Source organism: Anolis carolinensis, chromosome 4 (genome assembly GCF_035594765.1).
Source record: "Anolis carolinensis isolate JA03-04 chromosome 4, rAnoCar3.1.pri, whole genome shotgun sequence".
NCBI classification, from domain to species: Eukaryota; Metazoa; Chordata; class Lepidosauria; order Squamata; family Dactyloidae; genus Anolis; species Anolis carolinensis.
Window position 1 is genome coordinate 70,702,183 of NC_085844.1, and position 15,292 is coordinate 70,717,474.

General features: G+C 40.4%; 1 long non-coding RNA gene across 2 annotated transcripts; it reads right to left on the minus strand.

Moving 5' to 3' along the window:
• Positions 1-426: 426 nt before the first annotated feature.
• On the minus strand, positions 427-10,315 carry LOC103278552 (uncharacterized). Of its 2 annotated transcripts, XR_010006071.1 has the most exons (4): positions 10,062-10,315; positions 8,307-8,393; positions 4,738-4,800; positions 427-629 (listed from the first exon to the last, which is right to left on the minus strand). It is a non-coding gene; the product is annotated as an uncharacterized LOC103278552 (long non-coding RNA). The 2 variants fall into 2 exon arrangements; XR_506138.3 differs by lacking the exons at positions 8,307-8,393; positions 10,062-10,315 and adding an exon at positions 4,999-5,538.
• Between the last annotated feature and the right edge of the window lie 4,977 nt (positions 10,316-15,292).

Consider the following 15,292-nt stretch of genomic DNA (forward strand, 5'->3'; position numbering starts at 1 on the left):
CAAGAAGTTCTGGGAGTTTTAACCCAGAAAAGTAACTTTTCCAAATTCTGATAATGGGTTTCTAACTGAGCCATCTTCATAATATGCTAGGTTTCAATTGCTGTAGCAACGCAGTTGATGCACAGAATGTTACTGATCTACATCATATTTCTCAAGAAAGATGGCGATCAAGAGGAAGGAGATGGCAATTTACTTTCTACACTATCATTGTCATGTCCCCAGTAAAGATGATGTTGGCATAGAAAGTTAACTGCCGTATCAGTTGCTCCAATATTAATTTGATATTTTTCAGTGCTGTCAAGCTAGTGTGGAGAGTGACCACTTAATAGAATAAACACTCTGCATTTCATGATTCTGTTGAAAATGTCACACAGATATTCTCAAGTGGTAAATATTAGAGTTGCAACTTTTTGTTCTAATGGCAACATTTATTTTGCTTTGTCAAAATACAGTCACTTATGCTGCACAGTCCTTAATGAACCACTAGCTTCAGTGACTTTCTTTAACCTGAAGTCACAATTCAGATGATTTAAACTCTTCTGCTGATTATGTTTTTACACATGGTAAAGGACCGATCCAGAAATGTCGTCGCTTGAAGTGAAGGACAAAATGGCACTCCAGTCCAACTCCTGTGGAAAAGCCAACTTTACTGGTAATGGAAAGTTTGGGAAGCATTCTGAATATATTTGGAGGCAGCATGCTAGCGAGTGAACATAGCACACACTGCACAGCTCTCTAAAACTTGGCAATTTCCTCCCACCATCTCCTGTCTGAGGTAAGCATCTAACCTTGTCTAATATTAGGGATTGCCCTATATGTTAAGGTTAGTGTGTATTTATTATTTATTTACTACAGTATTTCTACCCCACCCTTCTCACCCAACAGGGGATTCAGGGCGGCGTACAGTATAAAACACATATATAACAATCATAGTAACATTCAAATTCAGTTTAAACTTAAATTACATTTAAAACATTCATAAAGCACATATAAATATACATTTAGGCACATTTGAAGTACGAACTGGGTCTGTCAATTATATCCTGAAGCTTATGTTACAGATGATGCTGCCATTATTGTTCGAAAGCCTGGTCAAAATTATCAGAGGGAAGAAAAAGCACACCAGAAAATGTCATAATGTGACAAAATATGGAAAAATTATAACACATGTGATGCTTCTGAGGCCTTATGACAACCTATGACACTCATCTAAGTTGAAAGAAAATTGCTGGTGTATCATGATCATCATTGCTCTTGTTAGAACTGCATATGTACTTTAATAATTTTAATAATAACAATAATTTTAAAAATGATTTCTGGAGAAGTGTAATCATCTGATCGACCAAAGTGTAATGCAGTATAGACTGTGTCCTTATTCCCTGATCTGCCTTCTGAATTTAGTTGAAAGCCCCTTCCTTCATAAAAAGTCTATGGAAGACATGTAAGTGGCTTAATGTTCACTTTCAGTTTAATAGAAATAGTTTTTTAAAGTTAGCGATTTGCAGAGTTCTCCAGCAACTTGCTTAAAAGGTTAGTTATAATCCCCAGAGGCTTCTGCAAGTACTAAAGTTCTCTTTTTGATATTTTTTCCCTAGTGGGTGAGAAACGAGCATATGACACATTGACTGCATAATCTGTGTGTGTGTGTGTGTGTGTGTGTGTGTATAGAGATACTCCTGGTCAGTTGGAAGATAGATCAGGGAACAGAGATTCAGTCTCTGCTGGATGGGGTTACACTCCCCCTGAAGACACATGTTTGCAGTTTGGCAGTCCTCCTGGGCACTAAACCTGGAGGCCCAGGTATTGGTGATGGCCAAGAAAGCGTTTGAACAATTAAAACATGTGCACCAATTGCACCCATTCTTTGAGAAGCCAGATCTGGTCATGGTGGTATATGCCTTAGTTACATCTCATCTGGATTACTGTAATGCGCTCTACATGGGGCTACCTCTGAAGACTTGAAAACTTCAGCTGGTCCAAAGAGCTGCAGCCAGGTTGCTCACTGAGGCTGCCTACAGGGAGTGGACAACGCTCCTGTTGCAGGAGCTTCACTGGCTGCCAGTCTGTTTCCGGGAGTAATTTTAAGTACTGGTTATGACCTTTAAAGCCCTAGACGGCTCAGGTCCAAGCTATTTGGCTGACTGTATCTCTTTGTACAAATCTGCCCAGGCCCTGAGATCTTCAGGAGATGCCCTTTCCTTGGTCTTACCTCCATCTCAAGCACGGTTGGTGGGAATGAGAGAGCGGGCCTTTTTGGTGGCTGCCCCTTGACTCTGGAAATCTCTTCTTCCCAGGGAAGCCAGAATGGCCCCCTCCCTGCTGTCCTTCCAGCGACAGGCTAAAACATTTTTATTCAGGTAGGCTTTTAAAGAAGAAGGTGTTTGAGATCAATTCAGGGGTTGCTGTGGATTTTAACTTTGGACTTGTTTTAATAGTTTTTAACTGGGAATTTTAAAAAAATACTGTTTATATTTAATTATGTTTTAATGTTTGCATACTGGTATATTTTAAATTGTATGCTATTTATTTATTTATTGCACTTCTATGCCACTCTTCTCACCCCTGGAGGGACGCAGAGCGGTGTCCTACATATCAAAATGCCAAAAATTCAATGCCCAACATACATATAAAAACAATAGATAACATAACTAAATCAATAACATATACAGTAGAGTCCCACTTATCCAACACTCGCTTATCCAACATTCTGGATTATCCAACGCATTTTTGTAGTCAATGTTTTTAATACATCACGGTATTTTGGTGCTAAATTCGTAAATACGGCAATTACTACATAGCATTACTGCATATTGAACTACTTTTTCTGTCAAATTTGTTGTATAACATGGTGCTTAATTTATAAAATCATAACCTAATTTGATGTTTAATAGGCTTTTCCTTAATCCCTCCTTATTATCCAATATATTCGCTTATCCAACGTTCTGCCGGCCCATTTATGTTGGATAAGTGAGACTCTACTGTAAATATAAATTAAAACCATTAAAAGTATACAGTGTTCCCTCACTTATTTCTGGGGTTAGGTTCCAGGACCTAAGTGAAAATCCGCGAAATAGGGACGCTATATTTATTTTAATATTTATACATTATTTTAGTAGTTATACACTATTTTAAGTCTTTATCAACCAATCGTGTGTTGATAAATCGCCTCCTTCTCCTCCCGTTGCCGCTTGCGCTCCTTTTCTCACCCTTTGGCTTCTCCTTCCTTCCTTCCTTCCTTCCTTCCTTAGGCTGTAAATTGTAATTTTTTATGATTTATAATAGTCTTTTAGAGTTTATTGACAAACCGCAAAACAGCGAATCCGCGAAAAGTGAACCGCAAAGTAGTGAGGGAACACTGTACAAAGGGACATCATACTGGCCAAATCCATTGAATCAATTAGGCCAAATTGAATATGTTTTCCACAGGAGCAAAGTGTGTTCCAGTGGAGCACTGAAGTGACTACAATTTTCCAAGACTTGGATACTTGGCACAAGAGTTGGCAGTTTGCATTTTTAAATGCAGTCTCTTTCCCCATCTCTAAATTCCTTGTATATAACCCCCATTTATTTCAATGAATGTGCTATCCCACCCCTTATATGATGATCACCTATTGGGATATTTCACAAAAGAATAATAATTTAGGACAGGCATTGGCAAACTTGGGCCCTCACAAACACCCCATGGGACATCCTTGTATTAATCTTGTACTGACCTAAGCATGGAAGACAATGAAAAGGATCCCCCTAAATCAATCTAAAGTAATCAGAGGACTGTTTTCTCATCAATCTCATTTCCTAAATCAGGTATGGGCAAACTTGGGCCCTCCAAGTGTTTTGGACTGCAACTCACACAATTCCTAAATTGTGGGTGGTCCTGTAACCTAATTCCCGTGATAAGCGAGGGAACACTTTACTCCTTCAAAAGTATTTTCTCCAGTTGAGCTGTAAAGGAATGTGGGTGCTCTCCTATTCTTTGAAGTCATTATTACAGAGCTTCAAAACATCTTTCTGAGGCTAATACAAGTTAGCTTCACCAACATTCTTAAAATATATAAACAATCTCACAGAATGACTTGTTCAGAATAGTTAGCGGACAGTGTAGATTCCTTCTCCAAGAAACAAAGGCCTTCGTAGCACTCTACCAACACAGGAATTGGAGAGGGATGTCTTGCAAGCATGGGACACAAGAAATAAACCCATGGCCTCTTGCTGCTTAGCTTTTGTGTTCTTGGCTGATTGTGCCAGAGAAAATCTGTCATCCTAACAACCATTTTGGCCAGATCTACTGAAGTTGACTATGGTGAAAAGTGCCCTTTCACAGAAGTTGCTTCTAAATCATGACTATAGGCAGTGGTGGGAGAGAAGTGATCCCAAACTGAATCAAGGAGACCATTGCTTTTTTGTACAAGCTTGATGCCAAAAAGTTAGCCTGGTTGTTAGTGATCACTTCTGTCACCAACTTAATTCTCCTCATCAAGTGGTGCCTTTGTCTCCAATTGGCACCGAACACTAATGCTACATCCTTCACTCTGACTTGTCCCCAAGGATACTTACCTGCATCTTTACTGCCTTTTAAAATGAAGCTCTTCCTTTTACTTGGCTACATTTCCATATGTCATTTTCCCTTTCTGCCATTCTGGGAATCACTGCACCAAGCTTTGTAAAGTATTATATTTCTGTCCCTGTGAACTATTTTGTGGCATTCTGTATGAAGGATGGTATATAAAAATCGCCTACATTGCACTGTATCTTCTTCAGCTGGCATATCCTTTTTACTTGGCTCATTCAGGCTGGTAATATCTGGGGAAAATAAAAAAAAAGTCACTAGGGTTTAAAGACTCCTGGGAGAATGAATCTTGATCCCCCTCCCATAAAAAATAAAAATAATATCCTAATGTTCACATCATATCTTGTCCTGAACAACAGACAATGAATTTGTGATAATTTACAAGATAGGGACATGTAAAGAACAGCCTCTTGCATGCTGCCTTTCTTCACCTCTTTTCCACCTTTTGTCCGCATTTGACTTGCAAATGACCAGTGTTATGCTACCTCCAGTTAAGCATTGAAAGAGAAATGAAATAAAATAAAATAAAATGCAAGGTAATATTGTACTACTGCGGTGACAGTGAAACAATCAAACAGCTTGCTTATGCATCTATTTGGCTTAGGGTAGAAAATGAGAACAGCTTTAATCTTACAGCAGCATCAAGGATAAAATCATTCCCCGAAGTGGAAGAGTTAGCAACATTGCAAGAGGGGCTGACTAAGAACAGCTTGCCAGAGTATTGCAGCAAGATACTGGCGGTATTCAAATATAAAAGCTCAGGTGCTGGAGCAAACAGAGGTGTTTGAATGAGGAAAGCCTCTGGCGAATAAATAAATCTGTTGATTAATGTCCTCGAGTAATAAGATAGCTATACCATAACTATGATTCCTATTAAAGTAAACCTTGACATTCTGTGAGAGAAGGGTGCAGTTGTTTACTGTCCCTGCTAGGCACAAGTGAGTCAGGGCCCTTCACACGGCCATATAACCCAGAATATCAAGGCAAATAATCTACAATATCTGCTTTGAACTGGATTCTCAGAGTCCACATTTATTTATTTATTTATTTATTTACAGTATTTATATTCCGCCCTTCTCACCCCAAAGGGGACTCAGGGCGGATCACAATATAAACATAATTGGCAAACATTCAATGCCATATACACATAGAACAGAGACAGAGACAGACATAGAGGCAATTTAAACTTCTCCAGCTTCCAGCTTCCTGAGGGTATGCACACAGCCATATAACCCAGAATATCAAGGCAGATAATCTACAATATCTGCTTTGAATTGGATTCTCAGGGTCCACATTTTATTTATTTATAAACGGTATTTATATTTTGCCCTTCTCACCCCAAAGAGGACCCAGAGCGGATCACAATATACACATAACTGGCAAACATTCAATGCCATAAACACATAGAACAGAGACAGAGACAGACATAGAGGCAATTTAAACTTCTCCAGCTTCCAGCTTCCTGAGGGTATGCTCGATTCCGGCCACAGGGGGAGCAGCTGCTTCATCATCCACTATGACGGCAACTTCCTCATTCCAAACGCTTGCTGGACAATTTTTTTAGGGTGTTGTGGATTAGTTAAATTAACCTCCCCACATATAAGTGGTACCTAAATTTCTAACTTGATAGATGCAACTATCTTTCAGGTTGCTTAGGTCAGCAACGAGCAGGGGCTAGTTATTTTATTTTAATGCTTGGGTGCTCATTCCACCACGGGCTGGCCTCGAACTCATGACCTCTTGGTCAGAGTGATTTATTGCAGCTGGCTACTAACCAGCCTGCGCCACAGCCCCCCCCCCCCCATAATCCAGTTCAATGTGCATTTTATACAGCTGCGTGGATGAAGCCTCAGATCCTGCAAACTATTGAATGTTGTTTCAGTTGTGGTACCATTGTTATGCCAAGTTCTGCCATGGTGGCAAATAGAAGTTGTGGATTGCAGGAGGTGGGTGATGCATAGTGGTCTGGATTTGGCAAGCAAGTGTCAATAGAATAGGGTGTTACTCCAAACTTTAAAGGAGTTATCCAAGGTGCTAGTGTGGCAATAGAAATCAATGCTACCAAGAGCACCTTACAATTTAAGATTAAAATCTGCAGCAGATTCACCATCTTGCTGACTTGGATTGGAGTGGTATCTCAAGTTTCACCACTTGACATGCTTCAGCCATTGGATTGGTGGTTTATTGATTCTGTGAGTATCCTGTTTTTACTGCATTTGGCTCAAAATATCAGACACTTTAACTTTGCTTGAACTTCAATGCCAAACTAGAATGGAGTATAATTCAAGTTTAGATTTTTGAGTGCAAACATCCCCCAGTCCCATTGGTTATGCTGAACTGAGCAGATGTGGCTAGTTGGTCAAGACATCTGGAGCATAAGAGTTCTCTATTGCTGAAATAAACATTGTAGGTGTATGGTCTTCTCACAATTCCTGGTTTCTGCATGGCTTTGAGGCTGGTAGAGAGAAGAAGGAAGGGAAAGTTGTGGGAAAACAGTACCAGATATATGTCAGCTGGAAAAGCTGAACACTTTTCAATGAAAGCCGTATAGTTTCCAGAGAAAGCTGCAGTGCTTCCTATCATCTTGGGGAGAAAAAGTGTTTCACACTTCCCAACAATGTGGGAAGAAAAAGAGATGGGTTTTTCCCAACACCCATCTGCTTAGGCAATATCAGGAATCACTATCACTAGCAAGCAGTCACTTGCTGGTTTACATTCTTTTGTTCTATGAATGAGACTAGGGCTACATCGGTGCTGTAGTATTCATGGAGTTTGACACAAGTTTAATTGACATGACTCAAACCTATGGAACCATGGGAGATGTAGTTTTAACCTTCTCTGTCAAAGAGTGTCAGTTCCTTCCCAAAGTACAACTCACATGATTCCATAGTACTGAGCCATGGCAGTTATAGTGGTGTCAAACTGCATTAATTCTAAAATGCAGATGCACTTTTAGAGCTCTAGGTTACTTAAACTATGAATTATTGAAACAAGATAGAATCAGACATTTCTGGATTTGAAACTAAAAAAAATTAACATACCCGAGAAAGGGGTAATTCTGAATCCCTCAGTTTGTTACTTTATGTAAATCGGTTACAAGTTTAAGGTCTAAGGCAACATGGACAACACACATATATACAGTAAAGTCTCACTTATCCAACATAAACAGGCCGGCAGAACGTTGGATAAGTGAAAATGTTGGATAATAAGGAGGGATTAAGGGAAAGCCTATTAAACATCAAAATACGTTATGATTTTTAAAAATTAAGCACCAAAACATCATGTTTTACAACAAATTGACAGAAAAAGCAGTTCAATACATGGTAACGTTATGTAGTAATTACTGTATTTATGAATTTAGCACGGAAGGAGCCTCCGGTGGCCTAGGGGATAAAAGCCTCGTGACTTGAAGGTTGGGTTGCTGACCTGAAAGCTGCCAGGTTCGAATCCCACCTGGGGAGAGCGCGGATGAGCTCCCTCTATCAGCTCCAGCTCCATGCGGGGACATGAGAGAAGCCTCCCACAAGGATAGTAAAACATCAAAACATTCGGGCGTCCCCTGGGCAACGTCCTTGCAGACAGCCAATTCTCTCACTCCAGAAGCAACTCCGGTTGCTCCTGACACGAAAAAAAAATTAGCACCAAAACATTGCAATGTATTAAAAACATTGACTACAAAAACATTGACTACTAACAAATTGACTACAAATAAAGATAGAATTGCATAAAATGAACTTACTGTAACAACATTGTCGAAAATTAAATCCGTAAAACGTGCAGTCCTTGGTACCCAGAGACACAGTTGTGGATCCAGGCAGGAGGCAGACTGCGTTGGATAATCCAGAACGTTGGGTAAGCGAATGTTGGATAAGTGAGACTCTACTGTATATATTTTATGCTACTCATATGTGTTTGGAACTCAAGGTTTTTTCCAGTTACTTTTAATCATAGAATTTTCAGTCATAGATTCCTGTTCATTTACCAAATTGTATTCCAGTAAAATTCTACCCTGTAAGTACTTTGAAGATAACAAACTAAACAGAAATATTGAGATTGTTAAATTGATAATAACTCCAACCAGAAGGTGGTGTTATACTATGTTCTTACTGCTTGTTCTTCTCTGTGGCCGGATCCAGACAGGCCTTTGACTCACGCCCAATTGGGTTTAAGGAACCAGATTGGGCATGGCTAGAGTCCCCAAACCTCCCCCCAACACCTGCGCTTTTTTGGGAAGGGGCATTTAGACCCAGAATATTTTGAATCTTTATCATCCTTGCCTGTACATTGAATGTTCTATGATAATAGCATATATAGAAATTACTGTTTTATAGTTTATATTATTGGATTACAATTCTAGTTATAGTGGCCTCTTGCCTTTACACAGAAATGATGTGCCAGGGGAGGAGGGAGGAGTGATTTTCCTCCTTGTCCCCTCCCTGCATGACATTTCTACGCACCAGGAGGACTCTGGCAGCAATTTCATTTTGGTAGGGTGAGTAATTTTTAATTTTTAGGCCTTTTCTGGGGCGGGGGGGGGGGTTGTTTTGAGTTTTCTGGGCTCCAGCAGCCTGGAAATCCTGAGACAACTGTGTGGATTTTAGTCAGTTGTGTGGAAGGGGTCTGAGTGTTTCTTGTATACAAAAACCATATGATATTCATGGGGTCACCATACATCAAAAGGCAACTAGAAGGCACACACATGGTCATTTTCACACGAATTTGCTTTCCTTTTTGATTTATTTTATTACCCCATCATATGGATGTCTTCATTCTAAGACAAGACTGAAACCGAATATCTATGTTTGACTTAACCAAAACGTGTGAGTGTGAATCCTCAGTCAGGCATCACCTCTATAATTGTTATTGAGTAATTAATCTATAATTCATTGTGCAACTGGCAAGCAAATAGGTTTAACAAAGGGATTTGCAGTTGCTGAGATGAATGTTGAAGAAGCAAGTCTAGAAAATGGTGAATGATTTATTATTTTACTTATAGCTGAAAGTAAATCACCCTAAAGCTGGCAATATGTTACACAGTTGGAACTGAGTCTGCTTTTAAATTAAAACAAAGCCTCATATCTTTTCCTTTTTTTATAAAAAATCCCTAACTTCTAAGTTAGAAGCAAAACAAGTGAAGATTTAATTTACAAAGCTCTTAGTTTGAATCAACTGCTAGCTTGCTCAATTTAAGAAATTGTTGGACTTTTTCTTTTTTACAACCTGCCATTGGTATAAGGATATAAACAATAACCATATACAACAATTGGTAGAGTAACAAAAAAAGTAGTAGCTAAAGTAGCTAAAAGAATAGCAGTTTTATTGTAAAGAAAAAAAATGTAATCAAAATCTATGGATGCTTATTTGGAATGGAAGGCACACCCATTGAGTTCAACAGGCACCATTTGCTAATAACTTTGTTTTGGGTGTCCAGCTGTACCATTAGAAGTACCAAAATATCTAGTCCAAAATATCTCAGTTTCCAGCATTGGCTAACCTTTAGTACTGTAATCTCATGGAACCACACATTCAGTATGTGGGCAGGATTTCATGACAGCAGTGTCCAAATTTAGGAAAATACCCAGGAGGCAGAACTATCCAGGAACTGCAATATAATACATATACAGTGGGAGTGGTTGATTTGCATACCAGTACAGTTAATTCACTTCAGCAAATCTTCAAGCTATATATTTGCAGCACTACGATTCTACTTTAACTGCCATTGCAACATTCTATGGAATGCTTTGGGACTGTGATGTGGTGAGACCTATATTTTAAATGTTTCTCTCTAAACTGCAGGTCCCAAGTTTCCACCGGATGTTACCATGGCAGTTAAAATGGAATCATACCACTGAAAGTGTTTAATGTGGAAGGATCCTCATGGTGGCACTTCCTGTTCAGAATTCCTTGGATTTGGATCCAAGATCCCTCTTCTTCCTGTGGATACCAAAATCCATGAAATTCCATTATATACAATTGCATAGTAAAATGGCGTCCCTTAGATAAAATAGAAAAATCAAGGTTTTCTTTTTCATTATTTTTAAATTTCAAGTCACAAATGGTTGAACCCATGGATCCAGAAGCTGTGGTTACAGAGAGGCAACTTTGCAAGTGCATGTAAATCACAGAATAAGACTAATGTCTATTTTTGATTAAAAGGTGTATTGAAGAAGTCATTTTTAGTGACATAACAAAGCTATCCTGATTCCCAAATATGCTTAGAGGGTAGAGGTGTAATTTGGATTTTCTTCAATGGGAAATCTAACATATCAGTTTGCAACAGCAAGGTTGATGATGCTATTTTACACTTGAAGGTTTATTTATTTATTTCGTGTCAAAAGCATTGTACAACAAATACATTTCAAATAATGGAAATAAAAAAAAAAAGAAATCACAAGCAACTAAATAGTTTTGGACCAAAAGCGGGCAACAGCAACCGCATTGTCTGTAGCTTTAAACAACTCCTCCTCCGTACATGAGGCAGGGCATTGTGGGCAAGCATACATATGCTGAGTTGTTTGTTCAGCTCCACAGTCACACAAGGTGGAGGATTCCTCCAGGTAGTGCCACTTTGCCAAGTTGTCTTTTGATCTGCCCACTCCACTTCTGAGTCTGTTCAGGGACTTCCAAGTTGCCCATTCTTGGTTTGCCCCTGGAGGAAGACCCTCTTGGGGGGCCATCCAGTTAGAATTGCCAGGTTTAGCTGCCCAGAGGGACACCCTTGCTGTTGCTGGAGGAACATCAAGAGGAGTGGTGGTTCTCATGAAGCCCTTCCTTGATTTGAGTCTGGTGGGAGGAGGGTGATAGCCATGCAGTGGGTGGCTTTCACAATGTTCGACCTTTTTTCTCTCACCGTTAGCAGCAACTTCCCGTCGCACGTCAGGAGGGGCAATGCCAGCTAACTTGTAGAATTTATCAACAGGTGTAGGTTTAAGGCATCCCGTGATGATTCTGCATGTTTCATTCAGTGCTATGTCCACCTGCTTTGCATGGGCGGACTTGTGCCAAACAGGACAGGCATATTCTGCAGTTGAGAAAGACAAGGCCAGGGCTGATGTTCTTACTACTTGTGGGTCTGCACCCCATGCGCTGCCAGTCAGTTTCCGCAGGATGTTATTGCGTGCAGCTACTTTGTGCTTGGTGTTCATGCAGTGTTTCCTATATGTTAGTGTTCGATCTAAGGTAACACCAAGATATTTAGGATGGAAACAGTGTTCGAGCTCTTGGCCTTCCCAAGTAACTTTCAGTTCCCTGTTGGCTTCGCGGTTACGTAGGTGGAAAGCACACACTTGTGTCTTGGCAGGGTTAGGCTTCAGGTGGTTCTCTTTGTAGTAGCTGGAGAGATCTTTCACGGCATTGGTGAGTTGCTTTTCAACTGTTTCGAAATCTTTTGCTTGTGTTGTAAGGCCAAGGTCATCAGCATATATAAAGCTCTTTGTGAGTGGTGGTTGTGGCTGATCGTTCGTGGAGATATTAAATAAGGTTGGTGCAAGGACGCTGCCTTGGGGTAAACCATTCTTTTGCCTCCTCCTTTTCTGGCCCTGAAACTCCACATAGAAGCTGCAGTTTTCTAAGAGGGTCTGGACAGTTTTTGTAAAGTCAAAGTCCTGGGTGATATGGTAGACTTTATGCAGCATTTTTCTATGTTGCACCATGTCATAGGCTGCCGTAAGGTCCACAAAAACTGTTCCCGTAATGCAACCTTTCTCATAGCCTTCCTCGATATGTTCAGTCTGATGAAGAATTTGACCTGTACAGTTTTTCCCTGGTCTGAAACCTGCTTGTTGTGGAATAAGCTTGGGTTCGATAACAGGTCCTAGTTGATTTAATAGCATCCTCTCATAGACTTTATATAGATGACATAAGAGGGAGATTGGTCGATAGTTCCTGGCATTGGAGGCATCTTTACCAGGTTTTAAAATGGCAATGATCTTAGTTTTTCTCCATGCTCTGGGAATCTGTTTGTGTGCCAGGCATTGATTGTAGAATTTCAAAAGCCAGTTTTCAGCTTTGGGGCCCAAGTGTTTGATTTGCTCCATCATCAGGTCATCTAGGCCAGGTGCTTTACCAGTCTTACATCGCTTGATGGCTTCTCTGAGTTCTTTCAGGTTTAGAGGAGAAGACAACTGGTGGGTTTCAAGTTCTGGCACCCTGTTGATTTTCATCTTTATTCTGCTGCAGTTGGTTTTCCCATTCTGAATTAGCTGGTGAGCTATCTGATCTGGTGTCACGTTCACGTGTCCAGGGTTGACCAGAGGGTCACTATCCAGGCGTCTCAGCAATTGCCAGGCTTTTCGGCTACTCTTGGACATGTCAAGGTTCTCAAGCAGCTCTATCCAACGGTCTTTCTTAGCATTAGCTAAAGCTGTAGATAGTTTTTGGCCTGCTGCTATAGTCCCATCACTGTATGGGTTCTCTTGAAATAATCTGAGATATCTGACACTTGAAGGTAGAATTTGCTGATGGGCAAGTTCACTTCCCATTCAAGATCAACCCTGTTCCAAACCAACAAGAGGCGTGCTTTCCCCAATTAAAACTGCTATTATTTTCTGGTCCCTGTCAACCAAACATTTCCACTTCTGCTCAATGTCTTGAAAGCTTGTTCCAGATGTTTCATGCAATGACCATTGTGATGCTTAGTGAGACTCTGTTGTCCCTAGTGGTTGTTAAAAAAAGTATTCCTGGAAAAACAGGAATTACACATTGATAAATGATGAACAAAATAATAGAGTTCTGGTGAGAAACTGCAGGCACCTTTCCCATGTCCCTTGAGTTCACTGGTTGAGTAGAGGAGAAATAATTCACATCTGGATTTTTTCCATTGGGCTGGCAGGAGGTTTTAAATTCTTCAATTGAGAATCAAATTTCAGTTGAAGTAGCATATTTTATAATGTTTGCTATTTTTTATTATTGTTTTTCTATGATGGGGTGGGAGCAAGTAAATGGGTTGCTGTGGGAAATTTATGGCATAACATTGTGGCATTCCCCCCGATTAAGATGCCAACACCATGGATCAGAATCAACACATTGTCTTACCCACAAGTGCCATGTAAACAGCAGAAAGGGAATATGCAGAATGGCCAGGACCGTTTCCAGAACATTTCTGTATTTATTTCATTCATGATTATACGAAATGACATTGCATTCATGATTCAAATTAACCACAAAAGTACTGTATGTTGTTTAACTTTTAAAATTTGGATCGATAAGAATAGTTATTAAAATGCTACATGTAAAGTAATAGTATAATGTGTTGTTGAAGGCTTTCATGGCTCGAATCACTGGGTTGCTGTGAGTAATCAAGGTGGCCAATTGCAACATTCACACTTGTCTCCAACAGAAAAGAGTTCTTTTTCCCACCTTGGATATTCCACAGATATATAAACCCCACTTGCCTAGTTTCCAATAGACCTCACAACCTCTGAGGATGCCTGCCACAGATGCAGGAGAAACGTCAGGAAAGAATGCTTCTGGGACATGGCCATACAGCCTGGAAAATCACAGCAACCCATTAATTGTGTAATGTTTCTTCACAACTTGTAAGGTTTTCTTGGCAAGATTGATTCAGCAGACTTTTGCTTTTGCCTTCCTCTGAGGCTGAGAGAGTATGACTTGCCCAAGGACTCCCTGTAGATTTCATGGGAAAAGGGAGATTCAAACCCTGACCATTCATAGTCAATGCTCAAATTATCACTACATATTAGAATAATTTTACTATTCTAGCCATGCAGACCTGGGTAAGCATGTTTTCTCAGTGAATTGTTCTTTTATGTGAGGAAAGAATTCAACAGTCGATATATGTTCATAATTGCAGGATATGTAATTTAGGATATATAATATAGCACAACTCAGACCTTACTTACTTACGTGATCCCTCGTAGGCTGAGGATGATGGTCCTCCAGTTGTTGGGTCTTGGGGGTGGGTTCTTAGGTGGCTGAAGAGACCTATCCTTGACCTGCATGTTCTCCCGCAGTGAGGACATCGGTTTCCAGGTGGAAGGCTGTCCCAGTCAGGGTTGGCTTGATGCTCCTTCCTCTTGGCACGTTTCTCCCTTAAGCACTCCATTCGTGCTTCTTCGAACTCCGCAGCACTGCTGGTCACAGCTGACCTCCAATTAGAGCGCTCAAGGGCCAGAGTGTCAATGCCACAGTTTTTAAGGTTGGCTTTAAGCCCATCGTTAAATCTCTTATCCTACCCACCAACATTACGTTTCCCATTCTTGAGTTCGGAGTAGAGCAACTGCTTTGGGAGACGGGCATTCGGACAACGTAGCCAGTCCAGTGGAGTTGATGGCGTAGAAGCATCATTTCAATGCTGGTGGTCTTTGCTTCCTCAAACACGCTGACATTTGTCCGCCTGTCTTCCCAAGAGATTTGCAGGATTTTTCTGAGGCAACGCTGATGGAAATGCTCTAGGAGTTTAGTGTGATGTTTGTAGACCGTCCACGTTTCGCAGGCGTAGAGCAGGGTTGGTAGGACAATGGCTTTGTAAAAAAGCACCTTGGTATCTCTACAGATGTCCCGATCATAAAACACTCTCTGCTTCATTCGGAAAAAATGTTGCACTCGCAGAGCTCAGGTGGTGTTGTATTTCAGTGTCAATGTTGATTTTTGTGGAGAAGTGGCTGCCAAGGTAGCGGAAATGGTCTACATTTTCTAATGTGACACCATTAAGCTGTATTCTAGGCATTGCAGAGGGGTTAGCTGGTGCCTGTTGGAAAAGCACTT